Raw genomic sequence first — 21,070 nt, 5'->3', positions numbered from 1 at the left:
TACTTCATTGACAAGTTATTATTTCTTCTTAAAAATAGGACAATTATCTAAACTACATATAGAATCTTCTATTTTTTCATTTTGAGCATTAGGCATATAGGTATTCATTGTAGGCATATATATATATATATTTTAATCATTTTATTGGGGCTCATATAATGTAGGCATATAAATGTTAATGGCAGTCTTGTAATTATATTTGTTTAATTTATCTGAATGATAAAATAAAAAGCAATCCAATCCCATAAAATTGGGACTAGAGGGGCATTCCCTAGCCACTGAAATAGAACCCCTTCCAAGTTAAAAAGCACTGCTTGTCTACATTCTAGTCAGATGGCAGTCATGGTGCAGAGCAAGGACAGTCAGTACTATCCCCATGCTGCACATCTTTCTAAATCTTACATATCTGCCATTTTCATAGCTACCCTGTCCTGTGCTTGCTCTCAAAAATTTCCACAGTGATCTCTGAAACCTCTTTTCATTATAAAAAAGCAGCCTTTAACCTGGGGGGTGGGGAACTCTCCTAGAATCCTCCTCCTGTGCTTTCTTCAAGCAGACTTGACTTTTCTTTTTTTTTTTTCCAGAACATTTTCTTTTTATTTCTTTTTAATCATTTTATTAGGGGATCATACAACTCTTATCACAATCCATACATCCATCCATTGTGTGAAGCACATTTGTACATTCATTGCCCTCATCATTTTCAAAACATTTGCTCTCCACTTAAGCCCCTGGTATCAGCTCCTCATTTTTCTCCTCCCTCCCCACTCCCCCTCCCTCATGAACCCTTGATAATTTATAAATTATTATTTTGTCATATCTTACACTGTCTGACGTCTCCTTTCACCCACTTTTCTGTTGTCCGTCCCCCAGGGAGGAGGTTATATGTAGATCCTTGTAATAGGTTCCCCCTTTCCAATCCACCGTCCCTCCACCCTCCCTGTATTGCCAGTCACACCAATGGTCCTAAGGGATCATCTGCCCTGGATTCCCTGTGTCTCCACTTATGTACACTGGGCCTCCACTCAAGTACTCCCTCAATGCAAGAATACTTTGTTCTATTAAACTGGCATTCTATGATACTCACGTTCCCAACACAGTTGCTCAAGACAAAGCAGTGAATAAGTAAATGTGTTGAAGAAAGCTGATGGTACGTGGCTATCAAAAGATATAGCATCTGGGGTCCTAAAACTTGAAGGTAAACAAGCGGTCATCTAGCTCAGAAGCAACAAAGCCCACATGGAAGAAGAACACCAGCTTGCGTGATCACGAGGTGTCGAAGGGATCGGGTATCAGGCATCATCAGAACAAAAAATCAAATCATATCAAGGAGGGGGAGTGTGGAGTGGAGACCCAAAGCTTATCTGTAGGCAATTGGACATCCCCTTATGGAAGGGTCACAGGGAGGAGACAAACCAGTCAGGGTGCTATGTAGCAATGATGAAACATACAACTTTTCTGAGTTCCTAAATGCTTCCTCCTCCCCCACTATCATGATACTAATTATATCTTACAAATCTGGCTAGACCAGAGGATGTACACTGGTACAGATAGGAACCAGACTTGACTTTTTATTATATTTCTTACCTGATACTATCTCAGAAGTTTTTCTCTGAAAATACGTGAAGGGCCTTCATTCTTCTACACGTATGTCCCCTTTGGCTAGAAGATTGTTTTGTTAGTATCTTCTCAGTGCCTCATTGTCACTTCCAGATAATTTTTCTTCAAAGAAAATTATTAACTGGGGCCTGACTGCCTGGTTCTGAAGTCTGGCTCAGACATTTTCACATTGTCTAATCTTGAAATTTATTTATTATTATTATTATTATTATTGCTTTCTTTGTCTCACTACCCTCGTGTCCATTCTGATGCACAGTGACCCCATCAGCAGGGTAGAACATATTCCTCTGGGTATCCCAAACTGTAACAAGGTAGAAAAGCCCACCTTTCTCTTGTAGACCAGAGCTTTCAAATTGCAGACCTTTCAGACCACAGCCCAACACATAACCGCTGAGTCCATATGAAAATAAAGGAGATTAAAAATATTTAACTCATAGTCTTATTGTGAAATCAAATGACTTAATATTCTTAAAGTACATAGAAAATGTTTCTGAAACCTAAAGTGATTTTCATGTTACTATTGTAATATTTATTACTATTCTTATCTTTATCATTTCATTTCCAGCACAATTTGATTTCTTGAGGAAACCTTAGTTGCTTCAATTAAAAAATAGAACTGTGATATATCCCTTTAGCTTTTTCTATGGAAAACTCTAATCATTTATTTCATGTGTTCTCTTGTAATATGAGGGGGCTTCAAAAAGTTAATGGGAAAATGGAACTAACAAGAATGAAATTTCTCCTCAAACGTTTGAAAACCCTATGTATGTTTTCAGATTGAATTCTTCAACAGAGTAAAATGGTCTCCCCAGTGTCTCTGGACCACTGCTCATTTCAAAATGCCTTTTAGGCACCAGGTTCTGCGCGCCCCCCCACCACCACCCCGCTGAAGGCTCAAGTTTCAAAAGAGCACCCAGGGACAATGGTCTGCATGGGTTGCCCCAATTTCCATGGAAGCCAGAAGCAGGATGGCAATATTCAGCTGATTGTCTAAAATAACTCACAGAACAAAATCCAAAAGGCTCAGGACCCAGAATAAAAGTAGCATGGGGCATTTGTCTACACTAAAGCAGTACAGTAGTGGTTACATCCCATAAAACTTCAAATTGTATATGAATAGGGGCACAGACGCATTTATCTGTTAAGACACATATCTGTTCCTTTGAAGACTTAACAGAACATCTTACTATCATGGGACTTTGTCAAACCATATCTTGATTTTCATTCAATTCTCTAGTCATGGGTTTTATAATTTTAGTATGTTTACCAACAAAATCTTTGAGAGTCATACTATCAAACCCAATTTAGGAGAAATGTAGTTTCTTAGATTCAGAGGATAAAACCTTGATATTCCCATGTAAACTTCCACAGTAACATTTTAGTCTACTTGGGTGCTAATTTCTGTTCCTGGTCATTTGTGCATAAATTGTACTTTGTGAACTCTGTTCACTTTCCAGAATTTGGGAAATCTTGATTTAGCCTGGTAGGCTCCAAGTTAAAAGCATCAGCCTTTTTTATATGTCCAATATATTTGGTCTTTTTGCTGGAAATTTCGGTAAGCTGTTTCAGCATGGCTTTTACTATATAATCCATCACATGCAAAAAATAATAAACATGTTACCTGGAGAGGGCTCAAGGTTTTACATCTCTCATCTCTTGATTCTTGTCTTGCTGAAAAGAAAGAACACAGATGTGGGACAGCATTCAGACCAGACACAGACAAAAGATTTGTGTGAAACAAGTGCATTTATTAAGAAGGTACTGTGGAGAAACACCGAAGGGAGGTCCTTGGGCATTATAGAAAGAAGAGCTAGGCTTTTATCCTGCTTTGGAAGGAAGGAAGAAGTGTGAATACACCTCCTGTTTGTGTTAGGATTCCATTGTCATCCTTTTTGCCCTTTGCCTGGTTCTGTCTACCTAACAAACACACTATTTAGCAGAACTGAATATATAAATCTTTTCTAAAATGCAGAAGTATCTGAACTTCAAATTATAACAATTATTTGTTAGGCTAATTCAATAGCAGTAAATTACCAATGATAGTATAATTGTCTACATGCGACAAAGCATAACTGCTGCTGAAATAGTTTGAGTATTTAAAGTTTTCTTTTAAGTTACTCTATAATTTTTTCCAAATGTGAATTTTGCTCTTCAAAATTCCTTAAAACTGTTTATAACCAATTAAAACCCCACTGCCACTAAATCCATTCCAACTCATAGCTGCCCTAGGGGGCAGAATAACGCTATGCCTAGGGTACCTGAGACTGCACAATTCTAGAACAGAGGAGCTCATCCTTTGTGAATGACTGGTGGGCTCAGCCTGCCATTGTAGATAGCAACCCAAACCTTGCTGGACCTGTGGTGCCACAAGAGCTCCTTCTACTGGATTTAGAACATTTTGTCCTAAAAAAAGTTTTCCTATACTAGGAAATGTACAAAATAGGAAAAGGAAAAAATCTATTGGAAGGAAGTGAAATGGGGAGCTCAGAATGAGGGAAGGAAATGTTCTAAACTGACTTTGTGATGATTCTATAACACTTTGTAATATGAAAAAACTATGAAAGTGTATGATATGTAAAGCATATGCCAAAAGAACTATTTTTTGTTTGCTTCCCTGAGGATATATGGACTCAGATAGAGGATTTCCCCTATTTTTGGCAACTATCAAAGCCGACAAAATGATTTGCATAGGTTTAAACTGGTGCAAGTGATTTAAAAATCAATAGGAGACCAATTTCTTCTCATTTTCTATTTTTCAGGCCAGCAGTTTTCCATATCAGTACTAAGGAGGATAAAACAAATTTTCAAACATAAAACTCAAGCGTTTTCCCAAGTTTCTGGAAAATCTAATTTCATGTTCAAAATTTCATTCCTTACTTAAGTGAAACACACTATGTTATATCTAACTTTAGTTACTTCTAAAGACTTTGATTTCAAGGTTACTATGAACATCAAATTTTGTCAAAGTGACTTCAGTTCATTAATTCTTTACATATCTAAACAGCTTAATTCATACGCATAGAGGTACTATAAAATCAAACCAGATTTTCTTGGAAAAAAAAATCTAATTTAATAATACCATCCAAACCAAGCCAACTCACTGCCACCAAGTGATTACTGACTCAAAGCAACCTTATAGGAAAGGATAGAAATGCACTTGTGAATTTCTGAGACTTCAACCCCCCCTCATTTTTTAAATAAATGGTTTTATAGGGACACAATCCAAATACCACCAATTCAATATTTCAATCATATCAAGAAGTTGTACAACCATTATCACAATCTATTTTAGAGCATCATCTTTTTTCTTGTATAACTTATTACTGGCTCTCTATTTCTTCCCACCCTCCCCTACCACACCCCTGAGGAATCATTAATCTCTATAGATTCACCCCACCTGGATTTCTTATACTAACAACACAAAATGCAAAACAGTCTAAAAAGTTAACAATAACAAAATAAGATGGAGGAAAACCCAAGTTGGGAAGAAAACAAAATATTCAAAACTAGAACAAGTTTAGAATGAGTCAAGAGGGAGATCAAATGATAAGCTGATAGATTTTACCCTAGTTATATGAGGGGAAACCCACCCCACCAAAAAATGGAAAAAAGCTCCATTGAGCAGAGCTTTTGTAGTATGCACTTTTGCCACTAGGTGAGTCTCTAGCAACTTGCTTTGAATTAGTGCACCCAGTGGCATCACCTGGAAAGGTTCTCTCTGGTCACAGTGATTTTTTTCATCAAAGCAGTTTCACTCTAACCTCATTTATTGTGATGGCTAATTTAAGACAACAGAAGGCAGCTGTGAAATTTTGTTTCCTGCTTAGGAAAGATGCCACAGAAACTGTGTGATGTTCAACACAGCTTACACGGATAGTGCTATGGGAAAAACTCAAGAGTATGAGTGGTTTTCTCAATTCAAAAAAGGTGAAATGTTGATTGATGACAAACCTCATTCTGGATGTCTGTCAACTTCCTGAATGGATGAAAATGTCGAGTTGTAGTGCATTTGTAATTTATTCCACCAGGTCGGACTGCTAATTAGATTTTCTATTAGAGGTTCTGGAAAGATTGTGTAAGAGTGTGGGACAAAAGGCCTGATTTATGGGTGGCAAAAAGCCATGCTGTTTGGGGCAAAAAAACAGCATGCCTCTCTTGCCCTAGGTACCTTACTCACCTGACCTCACTCCTTGCAACTTCCTTGTGTTTCTGAGAATGAAGAGGAGCATGAAAGGTCAGTAATGTGATGATGTAGAAGAGAGAGAGAAAAAAACCAGGGAGGTGCTGTACAAACAGCTATACAAACAAATAAGTTTGAAAATGTTTCCAAGATTTGAATTACAGATGTGACGAATGATTTAAGTGTAATGAAGAGTACTTTGAAGGTGATAAGTTTGTTTTATAAAAATATTTAAATACATAGCTCTGACTATAAATTCCAGAGTTTTTTAGGATACCCCTCATATTTTCCATATTCCATTTCCTATGTTGTCTCATTCTGTAGTATAACAAGGCTAATTCACATCCCTGGTCTAGGTTAAAAGGGAATTCACCATAGGCTTCATCTACATGTATTCCTCCTTCATTTTTTTTTAATTGCTAGAACTTTTAGATGTGTCACAAAGGGGATCAAATCATATTCTACATTTTAACCAATCAAGTCAGATGTTGCATTTGAATCTACTATAATAATCTCTATAATAGTCTAATATTCACATTCCTCAACTATGGCTCTTTATAGGAGTATAAAACCTTGTCTTTCTCCTGAGAAGCTGCTGGAAGATTTGAACTGCAGACTTAATAGATCACAGTCCAATGCTTAACCATTATGTTCCAGGGTCCTTAACTAATACCATCCTGAAGTTAAAAAAAAAATCTTTTTCATGAAATGTTTTGTTTTAGAAGGCTGTTACAAATAAAAAATAAATGCTTAAAATTGCACTCTTCAAATTGACTGCCTAATTAAGAATCACAAGAAGCATTTTATTTGCAGCTGAGACACAGAATTACTAATAGAAACCACCTAAGAAATGAGAAAAAATCTTTGTTATTCTTGGTAAACTAGAGAAACAAATTCATATACACTCATATGTGTATAAGAAAAAGCTTTCTATACAAGAGCAGTTGAATATTGTGAAAACATCCCAGCCCAGTCCAGATCAAGTCCATAAGTCTGATATTAACTCATATGCCCGATACCAATCTATAAATCCCTCTTCAGACCCACGAAGCACATGCAATGAGCTGAATGCAGGAAGATCACAAACAAGTGGGTGGAAGGTCTTGTGAATCCAGTGGTGGTGTAAGCATCTCAGTGCTGGCAGGGGTTTCCAAGTGGCTCCTCTGGCTTCATCAGAGCTCTGGCTGCATCAGGATAGCTCCATCAGACTTGTAGTCTTGTGGTCAGTAGTGTATCACAAGGAGTGAGAGTGTGTCCAGCCTCCAGTGATTAATTTATCTCCTTAATGCCTCCAAATGAGGTCATCAAGCTGCAACCTGATTGACAGGCTAAACTCCCTCCCTTCACTGTTAAGTCTCAAATTAACAACAGATTATGTAAATACCCCAAAATCCATTTTGAATGTTTTCAATGTTAAAACAGAGGTCTTCATGATTGAATTTCATCCACCTTCATAGGTAACCCACAAATAGATTTTATCCAAATGGATTCCAGGTTGGGTAAAGATCACTCACTGAGTCTCTGAAAAATCACTGCCGTAAAGTTAATTCTGAATCATAGCAACCCTATATAGGTTCCTGAGGTTGTAAACCTTTAGGGAAGAAGATAGACTCATCCTTCCCCATTAAAAGAACTGGTGTTTTTTAACTGCCTACTTTGAGATTACTAGTCTGATGCTTACCCAGCAGTCCCAAGGAATCTCTGAAGTGAGTTTAAGTAACAGCACACTGACTGTGTTTCTGTTATGATTATCTGTGTTACAAATAACAACAGCATAACAATTTCAAAACAGCACAACATAAAACAAAAATAAATACATATATAAAAGTAGTTATATGATTTCAAGTTGTTTTAGACATGATAACATATCTTAAAATGACCAAAAAATTGCTTAAAAGAGAGCCGCTGATTTTCTAACGAATTCTTGATAATCCCATGCCAGCATCTAGTCAATGAATAGGTGTCTAGCTTCTCTTTGAAGATGGCATTTCTTCTTACCAATGAGCAATTCCTGTTTCAAATCAGGTCAGGCACTGCTGCCTGTTCCTCCTGCAAATCCCTTGTAAGATCTACCGATTCCACCCAGATCACTCATCTAAAGTCAGACAGCGCCCTTAGAAACAGTGAAGTGTTGCTTTCAGTAGCATCTCTCAAAACACGGAAAAAACTCAGAGTAACTCCCAGCTCCTTGAACCCAGAATTACCTCCATTACATACTGAAACCAAGCATTATTTTATAGATTTTCTCTGGGTCACAAAAATCTAGGTTTACAGAACTGGAAAGTGAGATCAAACCTTCTGCAGGATAATGGGCAAAGCATTTGCAAACAGAACAAAGAGTAACAAGCAAACAAAATTCTCCTCAACCACATACCGAAACATTCAACAAGACTTTCAGAAGAAAGAAAAATACACAAATGGTAGCTCATTTTTTCAAAGTGATCCCTAGAATTCCAAATTAATTATAATGCATTCAGTTTAAAGTAGAAACTCCAAATCAGCATCCTAATAAATGGGAAAGGAACTGCCAACCTTGAAGTTTATTTATAAATTATGTTTATTTATAAATTATTAAAATGAAATTCCATTTACCTAAGATTAAACAAAATATTTCCTAGAGAGTCAGTCTACTGAGAATTTCAAAATGATCACAGTCATTATTCTAAACTGTTCCTAATGAGACAGTGCTTAGCAGATAGGTACAAGCATATGACAGAGCCCAACAAAACCAAATTCACTGCCATCAAGTTGATGTCCAATGCTTAATAACCCTCATAGTAACAGCCTCACATTTCTCCTTCAGAGTAACTGGTGGATTGATTCTAATGCTGAACTTTCGGTTAGCAGCACAAGGCTTAACGCTCTACGCCACCAGAGCTCCTTTGAGGCCGAGCAGTACTTGTTTATATATTAAAACCTATCAGGGAATCCTGTTGTCCCCAGATATGGCATCCCCAAATTACAAAGTTTTGAGTTAGTTCAAAGTGTAGGATTCATGAGCTCAATAGAAACATGATGGAGGAGGAGCTGATACCAAGGGTTCAAGTAGAGAGCCAATGTTTTGAGAATGATGAGGGAAACAAATGTACCAATGTTCTTGACACAATGGATGTATGCATGGATTATGATAAGAGTTTTATGTGTCCCCAAAAAATGATTAAAAGAAACACGATGGAGAAGCACTTAGGAGTTTTTGTAATATATACCTAACATAATGTGTGCTAGGAAACAGCTAAGCTCCTGGACTGACCTCTGATCTGGCTTATCTGGACAACCTGGTCTTTAACTTTCTTTCAAGGCTTATTACTACCCTACTCAATTTTAGAAGAGTCTAATACAGTAATTTTCACTGAAAGAATTTTGAGTTGCTCTCACCAGCAGAAGCAATAAGAAAATCCTTAACAAGAAGCAGAACCAGAACCCTACTGCTACCAACCAGTGCTGGTAGAGGGGGAGTGAAAAACAAACAGGTATAGCAAAGAGAGTGAGTGCTTAAAGAAAAACATTCCAGACCAGAGTTCAGCACATGCTATAGCTCTTGAAATTTATAAACGTGAAGATAGAACTGAACACTCCTGTTGGTGCTAACTACAACGCAATCTTGAGATGTATGCAAGGGCCCTGTCCTTCAGTGGAACTCTGCTTTCTTACAGCTGTAACTGCTATTTCCCCCAGAAGCTTTATGAGACCACAAAAGGCACTTTGGCCTTCATCTGGAAATACTGAGAGAAAGCAAACAACCAGAGTTAGTAGGAATCTTGATAAGCTCCAGAATACAAGTTCAGAATTCCCAAAGCACTTACCTTTCATGTTTACTAAAGTCCTTGGACTATCGTGATGTAGAACTCTTTCTCTGGTGCCAATCTTCAACCCCGTAGGTGACTCCTCCAAGAACGGTGCTTTGGGTTTCTCTGATTACACCAAGATGAATTAAGGGAAAAGAGATCCTAAATTCAAATATATTCTAAGAGGATATTTTTGTTAAATATTAGATAATACAAAGAAAAACCAAATCATCCCTATGAGGGAGACCTTCAGTTTGAGGCCATACATTTTTAAAAGATTAAGAGTGATGTACAGGAAGGGAGGATTCAATCAATCATGTTATGGTTTGATATGTGTTTATTCTTCTGTGCACTTGTCTGCAGGCTGGAAACCATGGGTCACTTCAGCCATTTTTGGAGGTTGTATTCATATTCAGCACACATTTTTGCTGCCTCCCATTCTCTGTGTTGAGAGTCCATTCCCTTTTGAAAACACTTTGATAAAGGAAATAATGTTTCTAGCCCTTCACGTCCTTCTGTGCTGGGATTCCTTCCATTGTTTCTCTTTTCCCAATTGCCCCAGATCTGTCTACGTAGCAGTGATAAATACGTGTGACTTATTTTAGCAATTTATAATGAAATGTGCCAACAGTTGAAAGATGTGTATAATCCAATGAAGCAACATTTTCCAAATGACCAATCCATACATAAAATGATACATCCAAAATGCAATGAATTTTACTATAATAGCATATGAAAAGTTCAATGGTGTGGTTTTAGAATTCATATTGCAACTAACCTTTAAGGAAATGTAACTTGTCTAGTTATAGAACAGTAACAAAAAGTTATATCCTAAATTTTGTGAAAAGATTCTTAATTTTTCCAACAACATATCTTTTTTGAAGATGAACATTCTTGATATTTTTAAATCAAAATAAAACATTCTGACACATCTTGAATACAGAAGCAGATCTAACAGTGCAATAGCCATATCATTAAACAGATATGCGGAAAAAAAAAGATGCTGATCTTAATTTTTGCTTTGTTTAAAAATACGATTTTAATGAAAAAAGGGTAAATTTTGTTAATATATACTAAACTTATAATTTTTAATAGATAAGTATTTTTAATTAGAATAGGTTAAATGTTAATATTTTATGGTACACAATATAATTCAAATCTTAAATATGTTTTAAGGAGAATGTTTATTAAGTCTTAAACATGACAAAGACAAGATAAAAACACAGCTTGCAGATGAGGGAGACCATTAGCATGAGGTCATAATGGTATCCAAGGGTTTGCTGAGATACAGAACTTTAAAAAGGACACAGGAAGGCAAAGAAAGGAAACTGTTACAAAAGAATGATTGGCAGCAGATCAATACATCATATTAAACAGATGTGACTACAGAAGTAAGAAGAGGAATTCTGATGGGGGCACATGCATTTTGTGCCCTGTAAACAGAAGAGATTACAAGATTGGTCAGGGGCCTTCAGATCAGGGCAGTCAGGGCATGACTCAAAGGACATGAATGCCACACGACTTTACCCCCTATGGTGATCTCCATCCACGAATTCCATGCAAGCTCCCAAGGGAAACTGCCCATCCCTGCTTTGGCTGAAGGGGGTTGAAAATTTACTCTACCTGAGCATAAGACTGTTCACATCCCTAGTTCATAGTCAGAAGGAATTTAATGGAGGCTTAATCCAAGTCGAACTTTGCAAATATATTTCTATATTTTCGGTTTTCAATAATAATCCCAGCCTTTTGCAAGCTTAGAATGAAAACTCTAATAGACTAGGCATAGCCCTTGTAAACAAATCTTCTGTGTGGTCTCTAATAGTTTCTAAAAGTGAAAAAAAGTTCCAGACCTAAGAAGGTTGAGCTGGAAGTTTCACTGATTCAGTACAGGAAGCTCAGAGGAAACCCGATCAACCTCCTGTGCAACATTTTAAACTATTTTCAATCTTTCTTCTAGAAGTGTTTTCAACTGTGTAATCAATCATTAAACTGTGCAGTTTCTCTAAATTACTTCATTTATTCATGTTGGTCAAGCCTGACTAGCAAAAATATCTAGTAGTTTCATAAATTTTTTCAAACTTATTCTTATTATAATTTCCTTAGTTTAAGCCATATAAAAGACTTTGAATTCATTTTTATTAAATTCATTTCATTTTATCAAATCCCTTAAGGTTGGAGCCATGTGGAGACCCATCCTAGCACTGAGATGCTTCTACCACCACTGGATCCATAAGAATTTCTACCCACTGGACTGTGAAATTCCTGCATTTGGCATCATTGCATGTGTTTGATGGGTCTGAAAAGCACTTAATTGATTGGTATCAGCATATGGGTTAATATCAGATTATAGACTTGATCCAGACTGGGCTGGGATGTTTTCTCAATAGTCAATTGCTCTTGGATATAAAGCTCTTTCTTATACACATATGAGAGCCTATAAATATGTTTCTCTAGTCTTTCTTGACTAACACATCATGCAAGTGCTTACCTCTTCCATGACGACTGAAACCAGAATGAGAGAGGAATGTACTCATAAGCTTGTATTTTCTCAGGCATGCAAGCCACTGTAAGCAGCTGTGTAACGGGAGTGGTTTTGTTAGAGGCATACAAGTAACAGGAAAGGAACAAGCTAGTTTGTATGGTAGACACAAAATATGTAGATGTGTCTACTTTGATATGGTAGAAGCACAATAGGAAGAGGGCATACTAGAGGCATACAGGTGACAGGATGGTACATAGGTAACAAAATAAACAAGTTCTAGAGTTAGGATCCCGGCCCAACCTTGGTCATTTCTGAACTGTCTTGGCCTTAAGTGCCCCTGAGCCTTTCACCAGGGGAACAATCTATGTTCCTTATAAGGGTGTTGGCTATACTTAGGGTTAGATGGTCTGACTGCTTTTGATGGCAGATAACCTTTAAGCAGACAGTCATCAAGCAGTTAACCTTCAAGAATATAGTAAGAAACCACATGCTTGCAAGTAGCACCTTAAAATTCGCATTATTATGGAGGGAGATTGTGGGGAATAACTTTTATTTAGAAGAATGTGCCTGGGTTGCATCTCCAACCCATGAATGTGAAAGGCTCCCTCCACAGGAGCCCTGGCCTCCCGGACTCCTTACAATATGTAGAAAATTTGCCCACATAGTCTCTCTTCCCGGATCTCAGTTTCCCATAGAATTTTTAATTTTTTTTCTAATGCTTTCAATGCAACTTGGACCTCTCCCTCTGTACCATTAGTTCATTATCATAGGCTACTTCTTGAAATTATTGAATGTTGAATTTATTTTAACTAAAACTTGTTTTCTAACTCACTCACTCACAGTCATTAAATTGATGAGGACTCACAGTAGCCCTATAGGGCAAGGTCGAACTGCCCCTGTGAGTTCAGAGACTGCAGTTCTGTACGGGAGCAGAAAGTCCATTTTTGATATGGAGACTTTGTATTCCTTCTATCTTCTTTTGCGGTTTCCTGCATTGCTCAATATTTTGACCGTAGAGTATTCTAATATTGCAACTAAAATTTTATATTTTTCTTCAGTTACTTTTAGCTGAACTTATTTGCACATTTCATTATAATATTTTATTTTGTCTTCTCAAGCTGTCCTTTAACATTTTTTGTGAAGTACTTTTACTTCATTATTTCTTCCATTTGTTTTAGCTACTAATATGTTAATAAAGGTTCAGAGTCTCTTCTGAAATCCACTTTGATATTTTCTTTCCTATCTTTTTAATGACCTTTTATTTTTCATACAGTATTAATCATGTGAATTAGTTATATTATTAATTACATGTTTAATCATCATACAAAAGAAGGAGAGTGGCTCTTCCAAATATCTTTTTACCCTTTTGAAATCAAGACAAAATCTATTCTACCAATCATAAAGAGTAGAATGAATTAGTTTGCTCTGACCTCTTTCGAACAAACTCATGTTGGTTTCTTTATATTATTATTCCCAAGTTTTTGAACATCCTTTAAGCACTATTGTCAAGTTTTTCAGGGTTGTTTACAATCAGCCTCATTACTCACTGCATTTATTTTAAACAGATACTTTTGCTTGCAATTCACTTTCCAGGACCTCTCAATTTTTATTTTATTTCTGAAAGATCAGCCTTTCTGTACTTACCTCTAAAAATATTTCTGTGAATTTGGTTATAATATTTAATGATGTTTATAATTTTTTCTTTATATTATTGTATCAGGGCATTCACAATTTAACAAATTGATTTATAATGTTATAGGAAGAGCTACTAAAGGTGATAAAAAAAACATAGGGACAAATATCTTTAAGACGGCGCTAATGATCCCTGTCTCCTTGTGTCCATACCCTTATGTAATCCTCTCCTGGTATGAGTGAGCTAGGATTGTTAACTCACTTATAATAAGTGGAATACTGCAGAATTGACACAAAAAACGTAATTTATAGAATCAGATTATAAAATGACTGTGATGTCTGTCTATTTCAGTCCATGGGTAATGGAAACCAGTAACACTTTCTGATGCTAATGAAAAATTTGGGAATTCAGGTCAACCCAGAGACTTATTGGAAGAAAGGCAAGGTAATATTTTCCTGGAAAACTCTGGGCAGCATACTTTTGCTTTGATACACGTGAGGTCTTTTAAGGAGGCACAGATTCCACAACAATGAGTTGGAATCTATCTTGAACCAATACTGTCATATTTTCTTTTGAATTCTTTTTCTGAGGGAAAGTAGTTGCTATCTACTTCTCTAGAGTATCCCATGTTGTAAAGGACTAAGTTCTACCAACAACCATGTTGGTGAGTTTGGAAGACAGATCCGCCTACAATGAATCCTCAACTTAACTGCAAACTCATGAGATAGGATGAGCCAGAGGCTCTTGGCTCTAAGACCAGAGAGCTGGGTATCACATCTTACACCCTAACTCAAAATCCTAATTAATAAACATTTTTTTCTTTTTAGCTACTAAGCTTTAAATTGTTATACATTAACAGTAGACACTGCTGTAAGATCTCCTATGTGTCTTCTGAATTTGACACTGCTTCACCATGTTTTGTCAATGATTGAAATGATTGCTGGAGAAAGAACAAAAGTAAGTAAACAAAAAAGTAGCAGGGGAAATCTCAGGGTCTTAGCCAACAATTAAAGCATTACTAGTGTTTAAGTCTTGATACATACAAGACTTCCATTCTACTTAGTAGGAATCACCATGGGATCACATGGAAATGGTTGTTGTGGGAGTTATTATATAACAGTTCTATAGAATCACGCATTTCTCAGTGTCTTCTGGGCCTATTGGATCTATAGAAGGAACTCTACCCACTGCCATCAAGAGGAATCCTACTCATGGTGACGCTATATAACAAGGCCCAAGGTTGCAATTATCACCATACTCAATTTCAGAACATTTTCTTCTTGCACTCATTGTTGTTAGCTGCCCATTTCCCTCCAACACCACCTACCATATTCCTAGGTAATTATTAATCCAATTACTGTCTCCATAGATTTAACTATCCTATATTCCCAATACAGAAAATAAAACACAAAGATGAAGCAGGCAAAGGGGAGAAAAATCCCAACAACAATGACTAGAAACTAGACAAACATAGAAAAGGTTAAATAAAAAGTTAAAAATGTTAAAAAAACATTTAAAATAGGTCAAAAGGAAGATCAAATTATACGATACTACATTTTAACATAACTGCATGTACCATGATCAATGTTACCATACTTTCAATCTGATAGCAAAGCTATTTGTATCCCTCAGTCCTGTTGAAGCCTTGTGTGTAGACTGGGAAAGTCTGAATCCATCAAAGAACTCTCCCCTCTAGGGTTCCCCTATTGCACTGAACTCTACCTGTAGGGCAGCCTGAAATGCTGGTTAAGCAACCACCTAAATGGAATTAGTGAGTGGAAGTGGGGGAAGCCCAACACTAGAGAGACTGGTTGAGTCTGGCCACTAACACTTCTGGATCTGGTTCTCAGGGACTGAAGGAGAAACAAGAGCAGACTGGCTGGTCTGAAGTTTAAAGAGTTGCATAGAATCTGAGCCTACAACGTGACCTAGGAAGCTAGGGTTGAGGATTTGTGAAGAGTTCAGAAGTCTGAAGCTAGGGAGATGTGTGGGTAATGTCCTAGCTTGCCATTGCACCAATTGACCTTGCCTGGACTGGCTAGGACTGAGTTGACCAGAGGCTGGCCAGATGAAGAGGAAGATGTATAAGCTGTGAGTTGGTTTACATTGTTTACTGACTTTGATGGATGGCCTGCTTTAGATTGACTTTGATTATGGATGCAGACACACAAGGTTTTAACTGGAATGAAGATTCTTCACATCAAAAAATATACTAGTCTCCTGAAAGCATTGGTGTTATAGAAATGGAAAGTTTAGAAATCTGATAAACAAAATGTGGAGAGTTAAAGGCATGACATGCTTAGTTGTAAATTTTCATGGGTGAGTGAAGATGTTGGTAAGATTATAAGATTACTGTGTAGGTGTTCCCCAAATGGAAATTGTTTGACATAAACATTTTTAATTTGTTTTATTTATAGAATATAATATTTAAGTGGGTGCATTTTCAGTTGTAAACATTTTAGTTTTAACACGTTAAGTGTAAACATGGTTTTATCATTGTCTTTGTTTAAAGATTATGTCTAAAGGGTTGTGTACAGGTGTCAAGTTGACAAAGGATTGACTGTGGCAATTAGACTTTATGTCAACTTGACCCTGTGTGAAAATATAGAGGTGTGGTCCAACCTGTTAACCAGGCAACAGCCTAATGATGCCTTTCTGGTGGTGTGGTCCTTTTATAATGGAGAAACAGGGAACTTCTCTCTTTCTGCCCCTTCAACTTCCTCTTTATTGGGTCTCTGTGCCTACCTCCAGGGTAGGTCCACCCTAGGATCCAACCTGGGAGCTGTCATGCTGCTTTTCTTTTGGGATCTATAATAATTTCTGTCCTTTCAGCTTCTAGAATAATAATTTTCTCCTCCTGTGTGATGTTGGGGAAATTTTCTTCCTTGATTTCTTATACTGTTTTTTCTTTTATTTATTTGTTTAGTTAGTTAGTTAACTAGTTAGCTCCTTCTTGTTCTCAGATTCCCATGAGAAACAGATTAACCCTCTTGATAGTCTTCCACCTCATTTTCAGCTTTTCTTCTCATTCCTACTCTTTTTTTGTTGGTTGTTTCTCTTATCAATTGTAGTCAGAGGGATTGTTTTCAAACTCATTACTTTGATTTTCCTTTTCTTCCATTTTATTCGCCCTGTCTTTTACTATGTTGCCTAATTCTATTATTTCATTGTTTATCTTCTGGAATTCGTTTTAGTTTACAGATTTTACTTCTTTCAATTTATTCTCTAGTTCTCATGAATGTTCCCCACATCTCTTGGAAAGACCTAAACATCATTCTTCTGAATTCTGTTTCTGGTAGTTCCAAGGCTTCTTCAGTGTTCCATTGGGTTGGGACACTTTTCAGGTTTGACTGCTCTTTCTTTGGCATCATGGTACAGCTATTTAGTGGAGTGTGAGTTCCAGGGTCATGTAAAAGCAGTTGGCTCTGCCTAGTGACTTAGGGAAGGCCTACTAGGAGCTTCAATCATAGGATGATGAAATGGAGAAAAGATGAGAGAAATGTGTAGGTACGGAAAGTGAGGGGAGAAAATATAGACTATAATATAAGTAATGATAATAATAATACATGGCTGTCTGGATAGGACAATAGATTTTAAAATTATGGGAAAATTTATTTTAAGAGGAGCAATAAGAATTATTAAGCTCCATGGAAATATATTTCATGATTATAAAAAAAAGACATCAGAAATAGATAATGGGTAGATGTGAAGCTAAAACAAGGGACAAAAGAAACAATAGACTTGGATGTGGCTTGGGTGTGGGTGCTCAAGTTCTGTTGTCATGGCAGTTTGAATGAGGGTGTGTCTTCACGCTAGTGGAGGGGGGATCCCTAGTTGTATGGGTGTGTCAGAATTCACAGGGCTTCCTATTTTTACATGGGGAGAATAAGTAGCTCAGGATGGCAGACATACTGACTAGAAGAGGAATTAACAGGGAACTAGAAAAAGTTTTAAAAAAATATAATGCAACAAAAGTACAAAAACCATATAAAATAAAATGTGAAAAAGAAAACTACTTTGGGTTTGGGATTTTGGTTAATTTGGTTGTGTTAAAGTCTGTACATGTGTGCTGTGTGAGGGATGTGAGGTACATGGGCGGTATGGAGGGAAGTGGAGAACAAATCAGGAAATGTGAAACAACGGAAAAAATGGCAAAAACGTGAAACTTGGGTATTGATTATATTCACAACAAACTACCCACACAATATGCTAGCCACCAGGGCCCCAAGAGACCCGTGAGGTAAGAGCTTTGGCTGGCTGGGTTGCCTCAGGGACCAGGAAAAATGGGTTGTTCTGGGGAGGAACAGGGGTTCTCGAAGTGGCTCAGGTTTCTGGTCAATGATAAAGCAGAGTCTGCCAGCATGCTTCACTGCTCTCTGTTAAAGAAATGGTGGCCCACTTAGCCTTTTCAGTGCATTTCTCCTTATCCAGCAATGAAGGACATCCCTCTCCATGGATCTTTCCTATAGTAGCTGAAGAGATCTTCTTAGGCTTGTTTTCTGGGCTGAATATTTTTTAAAAGTTTACCTTCCATTACTTTGTATGAAAACTTCTTAAACTAACTAGGCAGTATATTTTCTAAAAATTCACATGGTCTGAATGTGTCAAATTATTTTATTATTAAAATGGAACTCTATTTTCTTCTTTTTTTTTCTTTAGTCACAAACATCTCTCCTCGCTTCTGGAAAAAAAAGTCAAACCTTTACCTTTTTCAATGACACGGCCTATAAAAGAGCTTGTCATTGTTTGCAAATCTGGACTCAATAGGCCATAAAAGCCTCATATGAGGTAAGAGGTAATTATAGTTTTAGTAGAGATAAGAAATTTCGAAAAAAGAAAAGAAATGTGGTTTTGGGAAAGAACATCCCGAGGCAAAGAGAAACTGGTGCTGGAAGCTTTTGCTCACACTCTTGGCGTCCCACAGATAAACTGCATGATACAGAGCACCAAGTGATGTTCTACACCATTCTCTTGTGAACAGCCATGTAAGGGGCACCCATTGGCCTCTCTCTGTCCGGAGCACAGAAAGTGATGAAAATTGAAGACCCCTGGAAACATTGAGTGCAATGGACTAACGGACGGCATAGACATCTTCATGTCTCCGAGATAACACCAAGGAAGCAATACCTAGCTACCGCTGTCAAGGGTTCTCTGAAAGGGATTACATTAGAAGTTCCTGGCCAGAGTGGGAGAAAAATGTGGAATTAAACTCAAAATCATATAATGACCAGGATTGTTGGTTTAATAGAGACTCTTAGAACCCCAGAGACTATAACCCTAAGTCACACTTAAGTTCTATACTGAACTCACCGTGTGGGTCATTTCTCAAATTATAGGCATATAATGGAAATAATAACACTAGTGAATTGTGTACCCCTTATAATTATCAACCATATAAGATCAAGAGTGCAAAATCAAGACGGATCAGGAAAAGAGGAGTGGATGTGGGAAACAGAGGGAGGGAGTAGTACGAGTGGTGTTACAAGGAGAAAATATCAATGAATGAGATGAAGAAAATGTGTATGGATTGTTGAAGGTAAAAGTCATAAACTGCTTTGTTAATATTCCTCACATTCACAATACAAATTGAGAGAGAGAGGAAGAATGAAAAAGATAAATGTGTTTTTTCTGGGAAAAACCTCTCCTAGGAGAAAAGTGGGGCAGAGGATTGTGAAGAGAGCAATTTCCTCATTTGCACGTCAAGGAGAAGGGATTCTGAAGAAATCTGAGGATAGACAAAACCTAGAAACGGTAGGATGAGTGGAACAAATAAAAATCTATTAAGTACTTTATCTGAGAGTCTTGAACCCTATTAGAAAAGAACATTAGCTAAATACTTCCCAGTCTTTGCAAAGAATCTTTCATTGTCTTGGCCTAAAAGATAATTATCATCTCCAAGTGGATTTTATACTCAAGACCTAATGAATATAAAATATACTTATTGCATATTTTTCAAATAGCTTTAATAACATATCCATCCAGATTGAATACATTTTAAATGTACAAATTAAGTCAGGATTTTTGGAACTTTCAAGCTTATTACCTAGGGATCGTGTATAATAAGCATCTACTCAATATTTCTTTTTCAAAGAACAATTAAGCTCATGATCTTATGTATTCTTCATAAAAACGAAAAACAAAATTAAACTGACAATGGAGTACAGTTGAAAAATTTTGACCTACAACCCAGGAATCTAAGATCAAATTTGGCTTTACTTCTGAAATCATGTAACTTCAATACAAAATTTCACTTAATCTCAGTCTGCAAGTGGAACACTGCTCTTTTGTTTTTGTCCTTTCAAGAGAACTTTCTCTTGGTTGATCATCCTAATCTAATCGTCTAGGTGATACAGATGACACAAATACCTCTTGTAGCTCTAGAGATGAAGATACCATATGAATAGACATGAATGGACAAATAACCCCATCAAGGTTATACCATATGGTATATGGTTATACATATGTTATAGACAATTAAGGTTGTACCTGGGACTTTATTAGAAAAGAGATAGGCTTTTCCCTGAATTTAATAAACTGGAAGAATGTAAGCCTGGCATAGTCTAATACCACCAAGTGTGCATTCCACTAACCAATAAGGTTAAGGCAAAGGAAATGAATAGATGATAATTTTAACATTATTTCCTAGATGCAACCTTGTTGAGAGCTAAGTCCTTATTAGCACTAGGAGAATGCTTTTAGTCCTTCAGCATCTTTCACCATTTGAACCCCATGGATTCTACATGGACGCTATGCTTAATACAGAGCCGAAGAAAGGCCTTCTCACTTTTGCTGTCATATTTTCACAGAGTTATTACAGTGCTTCTTTGTATGGAAGACATAGGCATGAATCTATGCATCTTTTGGCTAGGGGATCATTGTTTTGAAAAGTATATTTTGCTTAGAATTATTTCACACTTCCTAGAGGTAAGGATTTGTTGATAAAGAATACCTATTCCCTTTCCCCCTCACCTCATGAATTAATTCTCCTTCAAAGGGCTCTCTTTTGCTAAAACAGTTTTCCCAGCAGATTGAATCCCAGTCTTGGATGGAATTTTAGATTTCAATGCAACACATATGCTTCTTTTCTCCTACCCAGCGTTCTTATTGTACATTTAATGAACTGCCACAAAACAAATGTTGATCTCAACATTACAATAGATGATTCTGTTAAAGGGTTAGAATCACTTTGGTATAAATAGGACTTTCATTAATGTTCAGGGACATGAATTAATATAGGGCAAAGAGCAAAGTCTACTGAAAACAGAATAATGCATTTGTTCCACTGCTACCACTTTGTAAGAGCATCTTTAGGAGAACTTCCCTACTGCTCTTCTGTTTGCAAATTCTAGTCAATACCCGGAGTAATGGTC

The sequence above is a fragment of the Echinops telfairi genome, unplaced genomic scaffold, assembly GCF_000313985.2.
Source record: "Echinops telfairi isolate 266 unplaced genomic scaffold, ASM31398v2 ScPeMD7_7420;HRSCAF=8458, whole genome shotgun sequence".
Taxonomy (NCBI): Eukaryota; Metazoa; Chordata; class Mammalia; order Afrosoricida; family Tenrecidae; genus Echinops; species Echinops telfairi.
Note: the sequence above shows the minus strand (reverse complement) of the source record.